Raw genomic sequence first — 16413 nt, 5'->3', positions numbered from 1 at the left:
TGGCTCAGTGGTTTAGTGCCGCCTCCAGCCCAGGGCCTGATCCTGGAGACCCGGGATCGAGTCCCACGTTGGGCTCCCTGAATGGAGCCTGCTTCTCCCTCTGCCTGTGTCTTTGCCTCTCTCTTTCCCTGTGTCTCTCATGAATAAATAAATAAAATATTAAAAAAAAAAAAAAAAGAAGAAGAGTCAGTTAGATTGGGCAATTAGGGTGCAGGTGATGACCTGCAAGAAAAATTTCAGTAGAATTGGGAGAAGCCAGGTTGCTTTGGGGAGGAGGTGGTGTATCAGGAAACTGAGACAGCTGCTGTAGACTTTTCAGTAAGTGCTCTTCATTAAGTGCTTTGGCTGATGAGAGGAAGAGGCTAGTAGCTGGAAAAGGACACAAGGTGGAGGGAGGGACAGAGGGAGGCACGGGAGGACTCCTGTTTGTTCTTGGCAAGGAATCAGTAGGGAGACATCAGAGAAACCAGGGAGAACATCAAGGAGCCGAAGGTGGAATCTGGTTTGGGATCCTGCAGGGTGGGGAGGATGGCCTTAGGGGGTGCCCTAGTCAGCTCAGGCTGCCATGACGGCATACCATACATAGACTGGGTGATTTGCAAACAACAAACACATATTCCTCAGGGTCCTGGAGGCTGGGAGTCCAGGTTGTGCACTGTCTCACATGGCGGAAGGATGAGAGATCCTTCTGGGGCCTATTTTATAAGGACACTAATCCCATTCATGAGGGCTTGGCCCTCATGACCTAATCACCTCCCAAAGACCTCACGTCCTAATACCATCACATTGGGCGTTAGGGTTTAACATTATGACTTTTGTGGGATACAACCTTCAGCCCGTAGTAGATGGAAAAAGGACATGTCTTCCCTTTGGAGGCAATCAGTGGGTGCAGTCAGGGGAGACCTAGATGGCAGGAGGATGGGAGAGTAGCTTCTGTACGTAATAGAAGGGGGGATGGTTGGTTTGGGGAGCCAGGAGCGGGGTTAAACAGCCACTGTGGAGGGCGCCAGGGTGAGTCGATGAGGAAGGCAGAGCGCTGGGGAAGGCAGTACTGGAAGCCTCGCTACCCTCGACGTCCCCGGGCTAACAGCACCAGGCTCTGCGGCGACGCGGATTTCTCCAGGAGAGCGGAGGGCCGCGCTCCCAAGGAGAGGACCACGCAGACTGCCCCGAGCTGGGTCCCCAGGCGGGTGCCCCAGGAGGCTGCCGAGGGGGTGGCGGGGTGGGGAGCTGTGGCATCCCCGCGGGAGGGGAAGGAAGTGAAGACAGGAGTGGAGGCAGAGACCCGGCTGAGGTCAGAGAACAGGAAGCGCAGCGCCGCCGGGAGCGCAGCTGGGGGGCGGGGGGCGCCCGGCCGCGCCGCAGAGGAGGGTGCCGGGCTCCGCGTGGGCCCAAAGCTGCGCGCAGGGGTGAGGGTGAGGCGGGACCCGAGGGGAGCCAGGTCTCCAGCAGACGCGGCGGGATCCGCCCGAGGGAGCCTCCGGCAGGCGCCCGCCCCGCAAGGGCCCAGGGCGGAGGACCAGGGGCAGGGGTGCCGGAGGCGGAGCCCCCACCCAACAGCTGGCCCCGGCGCCCCACCCCCCGCCCCACGCCCGGCTGGTTCCGAAAATGAAGTCAAGATCAGGGGGTGTCTCACGAACGCTCCGATTGCGGGTCTCTTTCCGTTTGCTTTTCTCTGGGATAGAATTCCCGTGGCCTAAAACTCCCGGGGTCCTAGGACATTGGCAAGGCTGGACACCCGTCATCCTTCCCTAAGTCTAGAGAGAGCCCTTCTGTGGGTACCCATTAGCAATCCGCCCCCTCCAGCCTGAGCCCCAGCAGCTAATCAGTCTTCTCTCCCTAAGGATTTACCTGTTGGGAACATTCCATGTGGACGGAGTACAATGCGTGGCCTTCGGAGCCTGGCTCCTTTCACGACCATAGCGTCCCCAGGCCTCATCATGTTTCAGTACCCAGGTCCTTTCTATGGCTGAATAATATTCCGTGGGATGGACACACGGCAGGTGTTTGCAGAGGCATTCCCTGATGGGCCTTTGGGGTGATTCCACTGTTGGGACACCGTGACTGGTGAGGCTGTGAGATTCACGTACAAGTTTTTGCGCGAACAGTTAGTTCTTCGTTCTCTGGGTTACGTACCTAGCAGTGGATTGCGGGGCCGTGCGGTAGCTCCACGGTCCACTTTCTGAGGAACGGTCAATCGTTTCTACAGCGCTGCACTCTTTTACGTTCCCAGCAGCAGTGTGGGAGGGCTTCTTGCTTGCCTCTCTTGAACAACCAAAGGCGAGATAGTACTGAGTCCACATCTCCCACACGAAGCTGGCCCAGGACACATGGGTTCTCCAACTTGTCGATTTTGTCACCACACACAGTGTGCACGTGGGCACGTACCCCTGGCCATCGCGCTTCATGCATTTTCCTCACCTCCCAGGCCCCACAGTTAAACCCTAGGCTGTGTATTTGGAAGAGCAGCAAGAGCGTAGGCAATTTTGTTGACCAACAACCAGCTTTTGAAAGGACCAAGTAGGGGCACCTGGGTGGCTCAGTGGTTGAGTGTCTGCCTTTGGCTCAGGTCGTGATCCCAGGGTCCCAGGATCAAGTCCTACATCCGGTTCCCCTCAGAGAGCCTGCTTGTCTCTCTGTGTCTCTGATTCTTTCTCTGGGTCTCTCATGAATAAGTAAATAAAATCTTGAAAAAGAAAAAGAAAGGACCAAGTAAAAGGATTTAAGAAGGTGGAGAGCAGAGTTTCATTAAGATGAGACAGGAGTGCCAGAGCCCTGGGGAGGAAAGAGATGACCTGAGGAGCTGATCTCTTGGCCAGTGACCAGACTAAGAGGTATGGCAGGATGAGCACCCTTGCCGTGAGGGTGAGGCTGGGCCCCTCCTGCAGTGGGCCTGGTAGGTAAGGAAGACCCAGGCTCCTGAGCCCAGTGACATAGCAACTCAAGGGAGAATTTGCCTCAACCCAGATCAGCACTGTCCAATAAATAAAGATAGTTATGAGCCACATCTGTTATCAAATTATTTTTATCTTTGCCAATCACTGAGTCTAAATGGTATGTCCCTGTGGTTTTAATTTAAATGAGGTTAAGCATCTTTTAATATATTTAAGAGCCATGTTAATTTCCTTTCCTATGAAGTCTTTGTTTGCATCTGTGACTGCTTTCCTATAGGATTTCAGTCTTCCATTTTGATTTATAGGAGTTCTCTTTATACTACGGAAATTTGTCTGCATATGTGTTGCATATATTATTGTTCTGTTTATTGCCTTTGGATTTTGTTATTTTTTTCCATGGAAATTTTTAAAATTTTTATTGTGGTCAAAGTTGATTTCTGAGTTTTGAGTCATGCTTAAGTAAAGCCACCCCACTGCAAGATTATAAATTTTTTTTAATCTGATACTTTTATGGTTTCATATTTTAGATTTATATCTTTGAGCTGTTTGAAGTTTATTTTAGTGTAAGTAATGCAGGAAGGTTACAAATGTATTCGTTTCCAGATGACTACTCAATATTCCCAGAATGATTTATACTCTACTATTTCCTGTGTGTACTGGGGTCTGTTTCTGGACTTTCTATCCTATTCTATTGATCTGCCTTTTCTTTTTTTTTTTTTAAGATTTTATTTATTTATTCATGAGAGACAGAGAGAGAGAGAGAGAGAGAGGCAGAGACACAGGCAGAGGGAGAAGCAGGCTCCATGCAAGGTCTCTAGGATCAGGCCCTGGGCTGAAGGCGGCACTAAACTGCTGAGCCACCCGGGCTGCCCTTGATCTGCCTTTTCATGTTTCCCCCCAAATAGTATTCTTTTTTTTAATTTTAATTTTATTTATTTATTTATTCATGAGAGACACACAGAGAGAGAGGCAGAGACATAGGCAGAGGGAGAAGCCGGCTCCCTGCAGGAACCCCGGGATCACGCCCTGAGCCAAAGGCAGATGCTCCACCCAGGAATCCCACCAAATAATATTCTTAATTACAGTAGTTTTACACTATTTTAAGATATATTTATTTATCTGAGAGAAAGAGTGGGGTAGGCGTTAGAGGGAGAGGGAGAGAAGCTCAAGCAGACCCCCGCCCCCGCCACTGAGCGTGGAGCTGGATGCAGGGCTCAATCCCAGAACCCTGATATCATGACCTGAGCTGAAAGTAAGAGTTGGACGCTCAACCAACTGAGCCACCCAGACACCCGTACAGTACATTTAACATCTGGGTGGGCTGGCCCCCTTTCTTACTCTTCTTAAGAATTTTCTTAGGGGCACCTGGCTGACTTAGTCAGGGGAGCATGAAGCTCTTGGTCTCCGAGTTGTGGTTTCAAGCCCCACATTGGGTATAAAGATTATTTACAAAAAGAAGAAGAATTTTCTCAGCTCTTAAAAACTAGCTTTTCTGTTTCTTTTGGGGAGCCCACATTAAATTTACAAATTAATTAAGAAATAATTGATATCATTCTAATATTGACTTTCCTCTTTTTCTTACACAGAGCTACCATGCCATATAATCTAGTCTGTTCCTTCCCTTTTTTTCTTTTTTTTTTAATTTTTTTATTTTTATTTTTTTTTTATGATAGTCACACACAGAGAGAGAGAGGCAGAGACACAGGCAGAGGGAGAAGCAGGCTCCATGCACCGGGAGCCCGACATGGGATTCGATCCCAGGTCTCCAGGATCGCGCCCTAGGCCAAAGGCAGGCACCAAACCGCTGCGCCACCCAGGGATCTCCTTCCCTTTTTTTCAATCAACAGTATATCATGGAGATCTTTCCATCTCACTTCATAGAGACATTCCTTATTCTTTTGTACAGCTGCATAATATTCCACTGGTAGATATACCTTAGCCTGTTGACGGGTCCTCTATAGATGAATACTTATTCTTTGAACCTTTTTCTGTTACAGACACAACTCATTTTGTGTGCACACACCACTCCACCCCAGGGACTTTGTGCTCCTTTCCTCCTAATCCATATTCACATGACCCACCTCCTCACCTTGTTTCTTCTCTGGGAAGCTCATCTCAGCCACCTGGCATTCCCAAGCTCCCTATTCTGGTTGGCTTTTTTTCTTTTCTTTCTTTTTTTATTTTAAGATTTTGTTTATTTATTTGACAAAGAGAGCACAAGAGAGTACAAGCAGGGGGAGCAGCAGAGGGAGAGGGAGGAGCAAGCTCCTGGCTGAGCAGGGAGCCCAATGTGGGGCTTCATCCCAGGACCCCAGGATCATGGTCTGAGCTAAAGGCAGATGCTCGATCCACCGAGCCACCCAAGCACCACTCAACTTCTCTCTTAGTAATCATCACCTTCTAACAGGCTATATAATTTACTTTACATGTATTATCTGCTTCCTACTGCCAAATTGGAATGGTTTTGGTTTTGGCTTTGGTTTCATTTAGCCAATTTGTTTACTCATTTGTATTCTTGGCATACAGAAGAGTATCTGATGCAGAATGAATAGCACTCAGTAATAATTGAATGAATGAATGAATGAATGAATGAATGAATGAATGAATGAATATACAAACATATTGGTAAGATAAATTCCCAAAACTGGAATTTCTGGGTCAAAAGTAAATCTTCCATTATATTTTCCAATATATTTTATATATATTAAGGCTATTGATTTCCTTTTTTTAGAGAGGGAGAGGTGAGGGGATGGGCAGAAGAAAGTGGGAGAGAAAGTATCTCTTTTCAAAAAGCATTTTATTATTTATTTATTTGTGAGAGAGAGAGAACAGAGGGAGGAGCAGAGGGGGAAGAAGAAGCCCCAATGTGGGGCTCAATCCCAGGACCCTGAGATTAGGGACTGAGGTGAAGGCAGATACTTAACCGCCTGAGCTACCCAGGCATCCCAAGGGAAAAGAGAATCTTAAGCAGACTCCATGCCCAGCATAGAGCCCAACACAGAGCTTGATCTCATAACCATGAGATCATGACCTGAGCCAAAATCAAGAATTCGATGCTTAACCACTGAACCACCCAGGCACCCCTAAGGCTATTGACTTTTTTAAAGATTTTTTTTTTTTAATTTTTAAGTAATGTCTACACCCAATGTGGAACTCGAACTCACAACCCCAATACCAGGCACCCTGAGCCTACTGATTTTGCTTAATAAATTTGTATTTAGACACCTACTGAATTCTTTCTATGCTACAGATTTTTTTTAGTCAAATTTCTTACATTTTCTAAGATATAATTGTATCATATAGTTTATAAGTAACAATTGTATCTCCTCTTTTTTAATCACTATACCTTTTTTTGTTTGTCCATTTATTTTTTTTTAATTTTTATTTATTTATGATAGTCACAGAGGAGAAAGAGAGAGAGGCAGAGACATAGGCAGAGGGAGAAGCAGGCTCCATGCACCGGGAGCCCGATGTGGGATTCGATCCGGGGTCTCCAGGATCGCACCCTGGGCCAAAGGCAGGCGCCAAACCGCTGCGCCACCCAGGGATCCCTGTCCATTTATTTATATTGGTAAGTGCCTTGGATCAATTTTATTTTTTTTATTTTTAAAGATTTTATTCATTTATTCATGAGAGACACAGAAAGAGAGGCAGAGACACAGGCAGAGGGAGAAGCAGGCTCCACACAGGAAGCCCAATGTGGGACTCCATCCCAGGACCTCAGGATCATGACCTGAGCCAAACGCAGATGCTCAACTGCTGAGCCACCCAGGTGTCCTTTCCTTGGATCAATTTTATTTTTTTTTTTAATTTTTTTTTTAATTTTTATTTATTTATGATAGTCACAGAGAGAGAGAGAGAGAGGCAGAGACACAGGCAGAGGGAGAAGCAGGCTCCATGCACCGGGAGCCTGATGTGGGATTCGATCCTGGGTCTCCAGGATCGCGCCCTGGGCCAAAGACAGGCGCCAAACCGCTGCGCCACCCAGGGATCCCTCCTTGGATCAATTTTAAATAAAAGTGATGGTAGTATCTTTGCTTTGACCTGATTTTAATGAGAATGCTTTTAGTATTCTAGTATTTTATTCTTACAAATTGGCTTTTTGGCTGTGTGTGTGTGTGTGTGTGTGTGTGTGTGTAATTGTATTTTAAAAATATTTCCTTCCCTTCCCGTTGCTCAGAAATTTTCATTTTAAATTAGGCAAGGGGACACCTGGGTGGCTCAGCGGTTGAACGCCTGCCTTCAGCTCAAGGCTTGATCCTGGAGTCCCGGAATCGAGTCCCACATCAAGGAGCCTGCTTCTCCTTCTGCCTGTGTTTCTCTGCCTCTCTCTCTGTGTGTCTCTCATGAATTAAAAAAAAAAAAAAAAAAAAAAAGGAAATTATGAATGGATTTTTACTTTTACCAAAAATCTTTGCAGCATTATCATAATCATGCAATATTTCTCCAATGATTTATCAATATGGTGAATAATATCAGCAATATCCTATTATTGAACCATCCTGTACTCTTACATTCTTGGTATTTCCAAACTCGGTTGTGGTATAAATATATATATATATATATTTATATTTATATTTATATTTATATTTATATTTATATTTATATTTATATTTATATTTATATTTTTTTATGTGTTGCTGGATTTTATTTGCAAAAATTTGGCTTACAATTTTTGCTGTGATATTTATCAGTGAGACTACCCTGTAGTTGTCCTCCCTTGTGCCATTTTTGACAGATTGGGGTATTGATATGCAACATCCATAAAAGGCATTTGGAAGAGTTGACCTGACAAAGTGGTTAAGAGAGTAAATTCTGGAACTAAACTCACCAGGTTCAAATTTGGATCTGCTGCTTACAATTGTGTAGCCCTGGACAAGTGATTTAATACCTCTTGCCTGAATTTTTTCATCTCTAAAACAGGGACAATGATTTATCTTCTTCACAGGATCATTGAATGAGAATTTTTTAAAAGATGTTATTTATTTACTCATGAGAGACACAGAGAGAGAGAGGCAGAGACATAGACAGAGGGAGAAGCAGGCTCCCTGTGAGGAACCCAGTGGGGGACTCCATCCCAGGACCCCAGGATCACGACCCAAACCAACATAATCTTAACCACTGAGCCACACAGGTGTCCCAGATTATTGAATGAGAATTGAATGAATACAACAGATTTATTTATTCTTTTCTAAGAACCTGAAGCATTCGAATGATATTTTCTGTCCTCGTTTCTTTTTCTTTTTTTCCCTTCCCCCTCTCTGTCCTCGTTTCTTATAAGTGTTGGTTGAATTAACCAGAGGACTTGTTGGATCCTGGTGCTTTTCTTTTTTCCTTTGTGGGTGGGAGAGCCACCCCTTGATAACATCTTCATTTTGTGTGTGTGATATTTGATCTGTTTCCTTCTTTCTTTTATCCATGAGAGACACACAGAGAGAGGCAGAGACATAGGCAGAGGGAGAAGAAGGCTCGATGCAGGACTCAATCCCAGGACTCTGGGATCACCACCTGAGTCAAAGCCAGACGCTGAACCCAGGTGCCTCTATTTGGTCTGTTTCAAATTTTGTTGTATTCTAGCATTGATATTGGTAATTTATGGTTTCCCAGCAAACCATCCTTTCTCATTTATTTGCATACTAATCAATTCTTTGAAGGGTTTTTGGTTGTTTTTTTTTTTTTTTTTTGGCTATGGCTATTTCCTCATTTTCATTTCTTATTTTGTTTGGAATGGTCTTTTTTTTTTTAAGATTTTATTTATTATTCATGAGACACACACACACAGGCACACAGAGAGAGAGAGGGAGAGAAGCAGAAACAGGATCCATGCAGGGAGCCGGACATGGGTCTCCAGATCAGCATGGAGCCTGCTTCTCCCTCTGCCTGTGTCTCTACCTCCCTCTCTCTCTCTCTCTCTCTCATGAATAAATAAATAAAATATTTTAAAAAAGGAATTTTCTCACTGAACTGTACACTTTGATTAAAATGTATGATTTGTGGGACACCTGAGTGGCTCAGAGGCTGAGCGACTGCCTTCGGGTCAGGTGCTGATCCGGGGTCCTAGAATCGAGTCCCACATTGGGCTTCCTGCAGGGAGCCTGCTTCTCCCTCTGCCTGTGTCTCTGCCTCTCTCCTTCTGTGTCTCTCATGAATAAATAAATAAAATACTTTAAAAAAATGTATGATTTGTGAACTGTATCTCAATAAACTGCTATCTTTTAAAAAAGAATGATCTTTCTTTCTTCTTTCTTTTTTTTTTTTCTTTTCTTTCTTTCAAGGCCCCACACCCAGCATGGAGCCGATTACAGGGCTTGAACTGATGACCCTTAGATCAAGACCTGAGCTGAGATCAAGGTGGATGCTAAACTGACTGAGCCACCAAGAAATTATTTTCAATATTTCAAAAAGTCCAAACACTATTAGTTTGTACTACTTAGCAAAATTAGCAAGTTTCCTGCTTTGGGCTAAAATGCTATCAAGCCATTGAGGTAATGGTGGTTATCTCCTGCTAATCCCAAGCACCGGTGGTAGAGCAGGGCTATAATTTAGTTACCACTTAAAGGCAGGTGTCCTCAGCAGATACCACTTTCTAAACCACGGATCTGTGGTGAAGGTGACAGTGGTGGTCACAAAGGGCCCTTGGTCAATGACCACGGTCAGTAACAATAATGGTGTGTTAGGAAGTATCTTCTCGCTCTTTGCTGGTTTGTGTTACTTCTTGTCAGCTTGGACAGAAAAGCCTTAACTAGTTTAGCAAGAGAAGGGCTCAGTGCTTTTGTCCCGGATTGCCCGTAGCTGTTGTTTCTAAGTTCTGAGAGTTCGGTTACCATGGCAACTGTGTGAGCAAGCCCCAGAGTGTGTGTTAACTTTGAACAGGCTGAGTCTGGAAGGAGGTAGGGAAGAAAGGAAAGAGGTTGGTGTGACGGATTCATTCATTCTCCTGGCAGTGGCGACACCCATGTGAAGAAGAAGACAGACAAAAGCCTAGCAAGACTTACAGATTGTAAGAGTCAGGGAGACTTATGTTCACCTGCCAGCCCTGCCTCTTAACAGCTGTGTGCTGTCGGCCTGGTCACCGAGCCTCCCTGAACTTCCTCTGCAGAGTGGAGCTGTTAACACCTGCTTTGCAGGTGGCTGAGATCACTCCGGCTGCTGGACACAGAGCAGGTGTCTAAGCCTCGGCTGCCTTCCTCCCAGTCCCAGCCCAGCCCTTTACCAGCTGTGTGACTTGGGAGAAGGTGTTTAGCAGCTTGGACATGCCATTTCCTCGAGGATGTTTTCTAAAGGCCCTTCCGGGGATCCCTGGGTGGCTCAGCGGTTTAGCGCCTGCCTTCGGCCCAGGGCGTGACTCTGGAGACCCAGGATCGAGTCCCACATCTGGCTCCCTGCATGGAGCCTGCTTCTCCCTCTGCCTGTGTCTCTGCCTCTCTCTGTGTGTGTCTCATGAATAAATAAATATTTAAATAAATAAATAAAGGCCCTTCCGGGGAGCCTGGCTGGTTCAGTCGGTTAAGCATCTGTCTTCCTTTCAGGTGATGACCCCCGGATCCCGGGATGGAGTCCCACCTTGAGCCCCCTGCTCAGTGGGGCGCCTGCCCCTCCCTCTCCCTCTCCCCCTGCTCATGTGCGCTCGCTCGCTCTCAAGTAAATAAAATCTTTTAAAATAAATAAATAAAATCAAGTCCCTGCCGGCTCTGGGCGCCTCAGATCCTGAAGGGTTAACCATGGAAGTTCGGCGGCTCCCGCTCCAGCCCCTCCTCCCGCAGCCGGACAGACCCGCCCTACCCGGAAGTGCAGGTTGGCTCTGACGTCAGCACCGCCCCCCTCCCCCCGCCGCAGGTTTTCCAGGGCAGGGCTGACTTCAGGCGTGAATCCCATGCCTGTCCGACCAGATTTCCTGGTTTAGGCTTTGCGCAATCCGGTTGCTCTAAACTGATCTTGCAGCGGACCTATCGATGCCTTTGCTTCTCGAGGCTCCTGTGCTCCGGGGGGACGGAGGCCGGGCCGGGGAGTAGCCGGGGCTGAGCGCGCAGGCAGGCAGCTCGGGAGCCTGCTTAGCTGCTCCGCGGGCGCTGTTTGTTTGTTTTATCAGGGAAAATGCACAGAACATTCAGTCAACCATTTTGAAGTGTATTATTTGGGGGTGTCTGGCTGGCTCAGTCCTCAGAGGGTGCCCCTTTCAGTCTCACAGTTCAGCCCTGCATTGGGCAGAGAGCCCACTATAAATTAATAGATAGATGATAGATGGAAGATAAATGTGTCATTTGGTGGCCTTTCGTGCATTTTCAATGTGCAACCATCACTTCCATCTCGTTCCACATTTTCATCACTGTCACAAGACATCCTGTGCCCCTTAATCATTCCCTTCTTCCCTCTCCCCCCACCCAGCCCCTGGCAACCACTGATCTGTTTTCTGTTTCTATTGATTTAACTTTACCTATTCTGGATATTTCATATGAATGGAATCATATAATAGGTGGCCTTTTGTGACTGGCTTCTTTCACTTAATATGTTTTTGAAGTTTCCTTTTTTTTTAAGATCTTATTTATTTATTCATGAGAGACACACACAGACAGAGAGAGAGAGAGAGGCAGAGACACAGGCAGAGGGAGAAGCAGGCTCCTTGCAGGGAGCCCGATGCAGGACTCGATCCCGGGACTCCAGGATCACACCCTGGGCGGAAGGCGGCGCTAAACCGCTGAGCCACCCGGGCTGCCCTGAAGTTTCCTTTTGATGGCTGAATAATACTCCATTGCATGGGCATCCCACTTTTTTTTTTTTTTTTAAGATCTTGTTTATTTATTCATGAGAGACACACAGAGAGAGGCAGAGGGAGAAGCAGGCTCCCTGTGGGGAGCCTAATGGGGGACTCAATCCCAGAACTCTGAGATCAGGACCCGAGCCAAAGAGATGCTCAACCACTGAGCCACCCAGGTGCCCTGCCCCACATTTTATTCATCCGTTTGTCCGCTGATGGGCATCTGAGTCGTTTCCACTTTGTGACTATGGTGAATAGTGCCGCTATGAACACTCATGGATAAGTATTTGTTTAAATACCTGTTTTCAGTTCTTTGGAAGGACATATGCTCTTGGTAGGATTTCCATTCTGTGAGGCTGGGAATAATCTCTGCCTTTTTCACCAGCTGATGTGAGGATCAAGTGTGAAAGTGGAGGAAAAATAGCTGTAGTAGTACTAACAACTCCCAAATTTACATCAGCAGCCTGTTAAGTATTTTGTGTAGCTAACAGACATCTATATCCCAATACATTCACAACTGACCCCTTGATGTCTTTCCCAACCCTGCCTCACTTGCAGCCTCCACCATCAGGTGGCAACTGATTCCTTCCACTCACTGAGGCTCAGATCCCACAATCATCCTGTCCCTCTGTCCCTCTCACACTCTACATCCAACCCCTCATGAAACCAAACTGGCTCTTCAAAATACACCCCGATTCTGACTCCTCTCACCACTGGACACCAGCATCTGGACTCTGCTCTTCTCATCCTTCCCCTACCCCTCAGTCTAGACTCAACCTGGCAGGACATTATCCTGATCCTGCATAAGTCAGATCCTGTCATCCTTCCACTAAAAACTCCACAGCTTTTCTTACTCAGAGTAAACGCTAAGTTCACGATGGCCAGCAATGCCCTGTGTGATCTGGCCACCCTAGCCCGACTTCATTTCCCTGCTCACTCCTCTACAGGCTCTGCAGGCAACACCCCTCCACCCCAGCTCTCCACAGGCCTGGGTCACTCTTCCTTGAGATTTTGTCTCCCTCACCTCCAGCAAAGGCTCAAATGCCACCTTCTTAATGAAGCCTACTGTGCCACCCTATTTAAAATGTAACTCCAGGGATGCCTGGGTGGCTCAGTGGGTTAGGTGCCTGCCTTTGGCTCAGGTCATGATCTCAGGGTCCTGGGATTGAGACCTGCATTAGGCTCTCTGCTCAGCGGGGAGTCTGCTCCTCCCTTTCCCTTTGCCACTCCTCCTGCTTGTGCTCTCTCACTCTCTGTCAATTGAATAAAGAAAAAAGAAAAACATTTTTTCACTCCAGCCCACTCCACTGCACCCCTCATCCCACATCTTACTGTACTTGTTTTCCCCCATGGCATTTATCACTTTCCAACTTGCTACTGCACTCATCTGTTGTTTACAGCCTCTCCCCCTGCCTGAATATAATTCCCCATGAGGGAATGAGTCTCAATGTATTTTGTTCAGTGATCTGGTCCAAGTGCCTAGAAACTACCTGGCACGTAGTAGGTGCTTGATGCACATTTGTTGAATCAATAAACAATATTAACAATAGCGAGCATTCATTAATCCTATTACATGTCACATGCTCTACAATCAGCTCATGTAAATCTCATAAATGAGATAGAATTATTTGCTTTCATTTTTACAGTTTAGGAACCAGAGGCTCAGGACATTTTAGGTGGCTTGCCCCCAAGTCACATAGTTAGTACATGTCAGAGAAGGGTTTGAACTCATTTCTGTCCACCTGATTCCTTCAACTTTGCCCCGTGGTCACTGTAGCTATATTTACCATGGTTCACTCATGGTAAATTCATTATTCATTCATTCAGTAATTATTTCCCAAACCTCTTCCAGATCTCCTCCAGCAAAATGCCAGGCCTGTGTCGCACACCGGGCACCCTCACCTAGATGGGTCCTGAATCCTGCCCGAAGGAGCTCAGGTCCCACAGCCTGGGCAACAAGTGTCCCTGTGAGCTTTGCAAACTGAACAAGGGGGGATGGGGGTCCTTCTCCCCCAACAATTCCTCATTAGCTCCACTAAACAGGTCCATTTGACCTGATGTCCCTCATTTATAGCAGAAATAAAAGCACTTCCCATGCTATGTCCCCTGACCCCTGGCCTGAGTGAGGCCAAAAGTGCACACCCCACAGCATCCAGCACCTCACCAGATAAATAAGCTCACAGGAGGAAGGCCTTGGATGTGGATGCAGGTAGGTCCAAGGCCAACCAGACCAGAGCTCAAACTGAGAGGCAGGAATGTTAGGAGGAAGTGGGCAGGGGGAGTGCTCCGTCTGGAGCAATCATGATTGCCAAATGGGAAAGACACCAGCCCCAGATGGCAGCTTCCTCTCCCTTTTCTCAACCCCAGGGACTCACCTAGCACAGCCGAGTGGTAGGGGCCAAGGAGCCTGTCGCCCTGCTCTTTTTCTTCCCCATGCCCAGAACTCCACACTCCCCCTGGCTACCCCCACTGCTTCACCCCCCTTTAACCACCCTCCCCCACTTCCCAAGGAAAGGGGAAGACCATTTGGCCAACTAATTGTCAACTGCCTTGGCACTTCATTTTATTTTATTTATTTTATTTTTAATTTTATTTATTCATGAGAGACACAGAGACAGGCAGAGGGAGAAGCAGGCTCCACGCAGGAGCCCAATGCGGAACTCAATCCCGGGACTCCAGGATCACGCCCTGGGCCCAAGGCAGGTGCCAAAACCGCTGAGCCATCCAGGGATTCCCAGCACTTCATTTTATAAAAAATCACTAAGGAGTTTGAATTTGGACTGGGGTTCAAGTAAACACACACACACTCTTGGTCATGCCCTCTGGGTGGTTTTTCTTTCATGTTTCATTTAGAGAAATGAAAATACATTTAGGAGAGCTTCCTCTGTGCCAGACCCTCTGCCAGGCGCTGGGGGCACCTGAGGAGCTCAGGGTCTGCTGGAGAAGCTGAACAGGCAATCATAAACTACAGTGTAGCCATGGGAAAATCTTGGGGGCTCTGGGACTCCAGAGAAGTCCCTATGCAGCTTGAAGGCAGGGACTCTGCCCAGAGAGAGATGTGAATGACAGTAATGATATGATAATCAAATGAAGCTCCAGGCTCTGAGCTCATTGATATGAAATTATTAAGTGCCTACTCCTACTATGTGTGGCACACAGTCTTTCAGAGGTGTGGAACCTACTGCTGGGAATCAAGTCCAGGCCTTCCTTCCAAGGGAGGCAGCAGAGAGAATATTCTGTCCTTGAAACTGTACCACTGCAAATTAGAAAGCGCACACCCATTATAGAGAGGAGCCAACCGAGTCACAGGTGAGGAGCTAACTCCCCTAGATCACAGGCTGCCTTGGGGGTAGGAAATTGGGCTTAATACTGCATCTGCAGCCCTGAGACATGAAAGACTTTTTAAAATTACCCAGTAGTAGGATATCTATTTTTATAGTGATATATTGTAGAAACAGGTTGCTAGGGGGCCTGGGTGGCTCAGTGGTTGAGCATCTGCCTTTGGCTCGGGTGGTGATCCCTGGGTTCTTTGGATCAAGTCCTGCATCCGCTCCCCACAGGGAGCCTGCTTCTCCCTCTGCCTATGTCTGCCTCTCTATGTGTGTGTCTCATGAATAAATAAAATCTTTAAGAAAAAAAAAAAGGTTGGGATCCCTGGGTGGCGCAGTGGTTTGGCGCCTGCCTTTGGCCCAGGGCACGATCCTGGAGACCCGGGATCGAATCCCACATCGGGCTCCCGGTGCATGGAGCCTGCTTCTCCCTCTGCCTGTGTCTCTGCCTCTCTCTCTCTCTCTGTGACTATTATAAATAAATAAAAATTAAAAAAAAATTTAAAAAAAGGTTGCTAAAAAGATGTATGTTGTATGACCCAATTTTATAAAATACACAGGCACGTATACATGGATTTTTTTTAAAAGACTGACACAGGTAAGGATCCCTGGGTGGCGCAGCAGTTTGGCGCCTACCTTTGGCCCAGGGCGTGATCCTGGAGACCCGGGATCGAGTCCCACATCGGGCTCCTAGTGCATGGAGCCTGCTTCTCCCTCTGCCTGTGTCTCTGCCTTTCTCTCTGTGTGACTATCATAAATAAATAAAAATTAAAAAAAAAAAAGACTGACACAGGTAGACTACAAAGTGTTAATAGTTATTATCTCTAAGTTATAGATCGCAGATGTTTATAAAAGACTTTATTATGTAGAATATTGGACATACACTAAAAAATAGAATAAGATAAGGAGTCTTCATCAGCCCAATAACCATTAAGTCAACACTGACCATATCCATCCTGACCTCCATGACATATTCCATAGAAGTCAATCCACACCTCATACCATTCCCTCTCTAAACATTTCAGTGCATATCTCTCAAAATAAGACCTTTTACTGTATTCATATATATATATATATACCATTACAACTTAACAAGATATGCAATTATTCCTTACTATTATCAAATGGCAGACAGCCCGGGTGGCTCAGCGGTTTGGTGCCTGCCTTCAGCCCAGGGTGTAATCCCGGAGACCGGGATCGAGTCCCACGTCAGGCTCTCTGCATGGAGCCTGCTTCTCCCTCTGCCTGTGTCTCTGCCTCTCTCTGTGTGTGTGTCTCTCTCTCTCATGAATAAATAAATAAAATCTTAAAACACACACACACACACACACACAAAACATATGGCAGGCAGTGTTCAAATTTCCAGTAGTCTCATAATTGGCAAAGATATTTACATTGTACAGTGTTTTTAAAAAATTAGGATAAAAATTAAAAA

The 16413-nt window shown here is 46.6% G+C and overlaps 1 long non-coding RNA gene across 1 annotated transcript; it reads left to right on the top strand.

Annotated features, from left to right (window-relative positions):
* Positions 1-805: 805 nt before the first annotated feature.
* On the top strand, positions 806-6685 carry LOC144322999 (uncharacterized). The gene is made up of 3 exons (XR_013388551.1): positions 806-935; positions 1845-2067; positions 6293-6685. It is a non-coding gene; the product is annotated as an uncharacterized LOC144322999 (long non-coding RNA).
* The last annotated feature ends 9728 nt before the right edge of the window (positions 6686-16413 follow it).

Source organism: Canis aureus, chromosome 11 (genome assembly GCF_053574225.1).
Source record: "Canis aureus isolate CA01 chromosome 11, VMU_Caureus_v.1.0, whole genome shotgun sequence".
NCBI lineage: Eukaryota > Metazoa > Chordata > Mammalia > Carnivora > Canidae > Canis > Canis aureus.
Note: the sequence above shows the minus strand (reverse complement) of the source record. Positions and strands in the feature narration are given on the sequence as shown.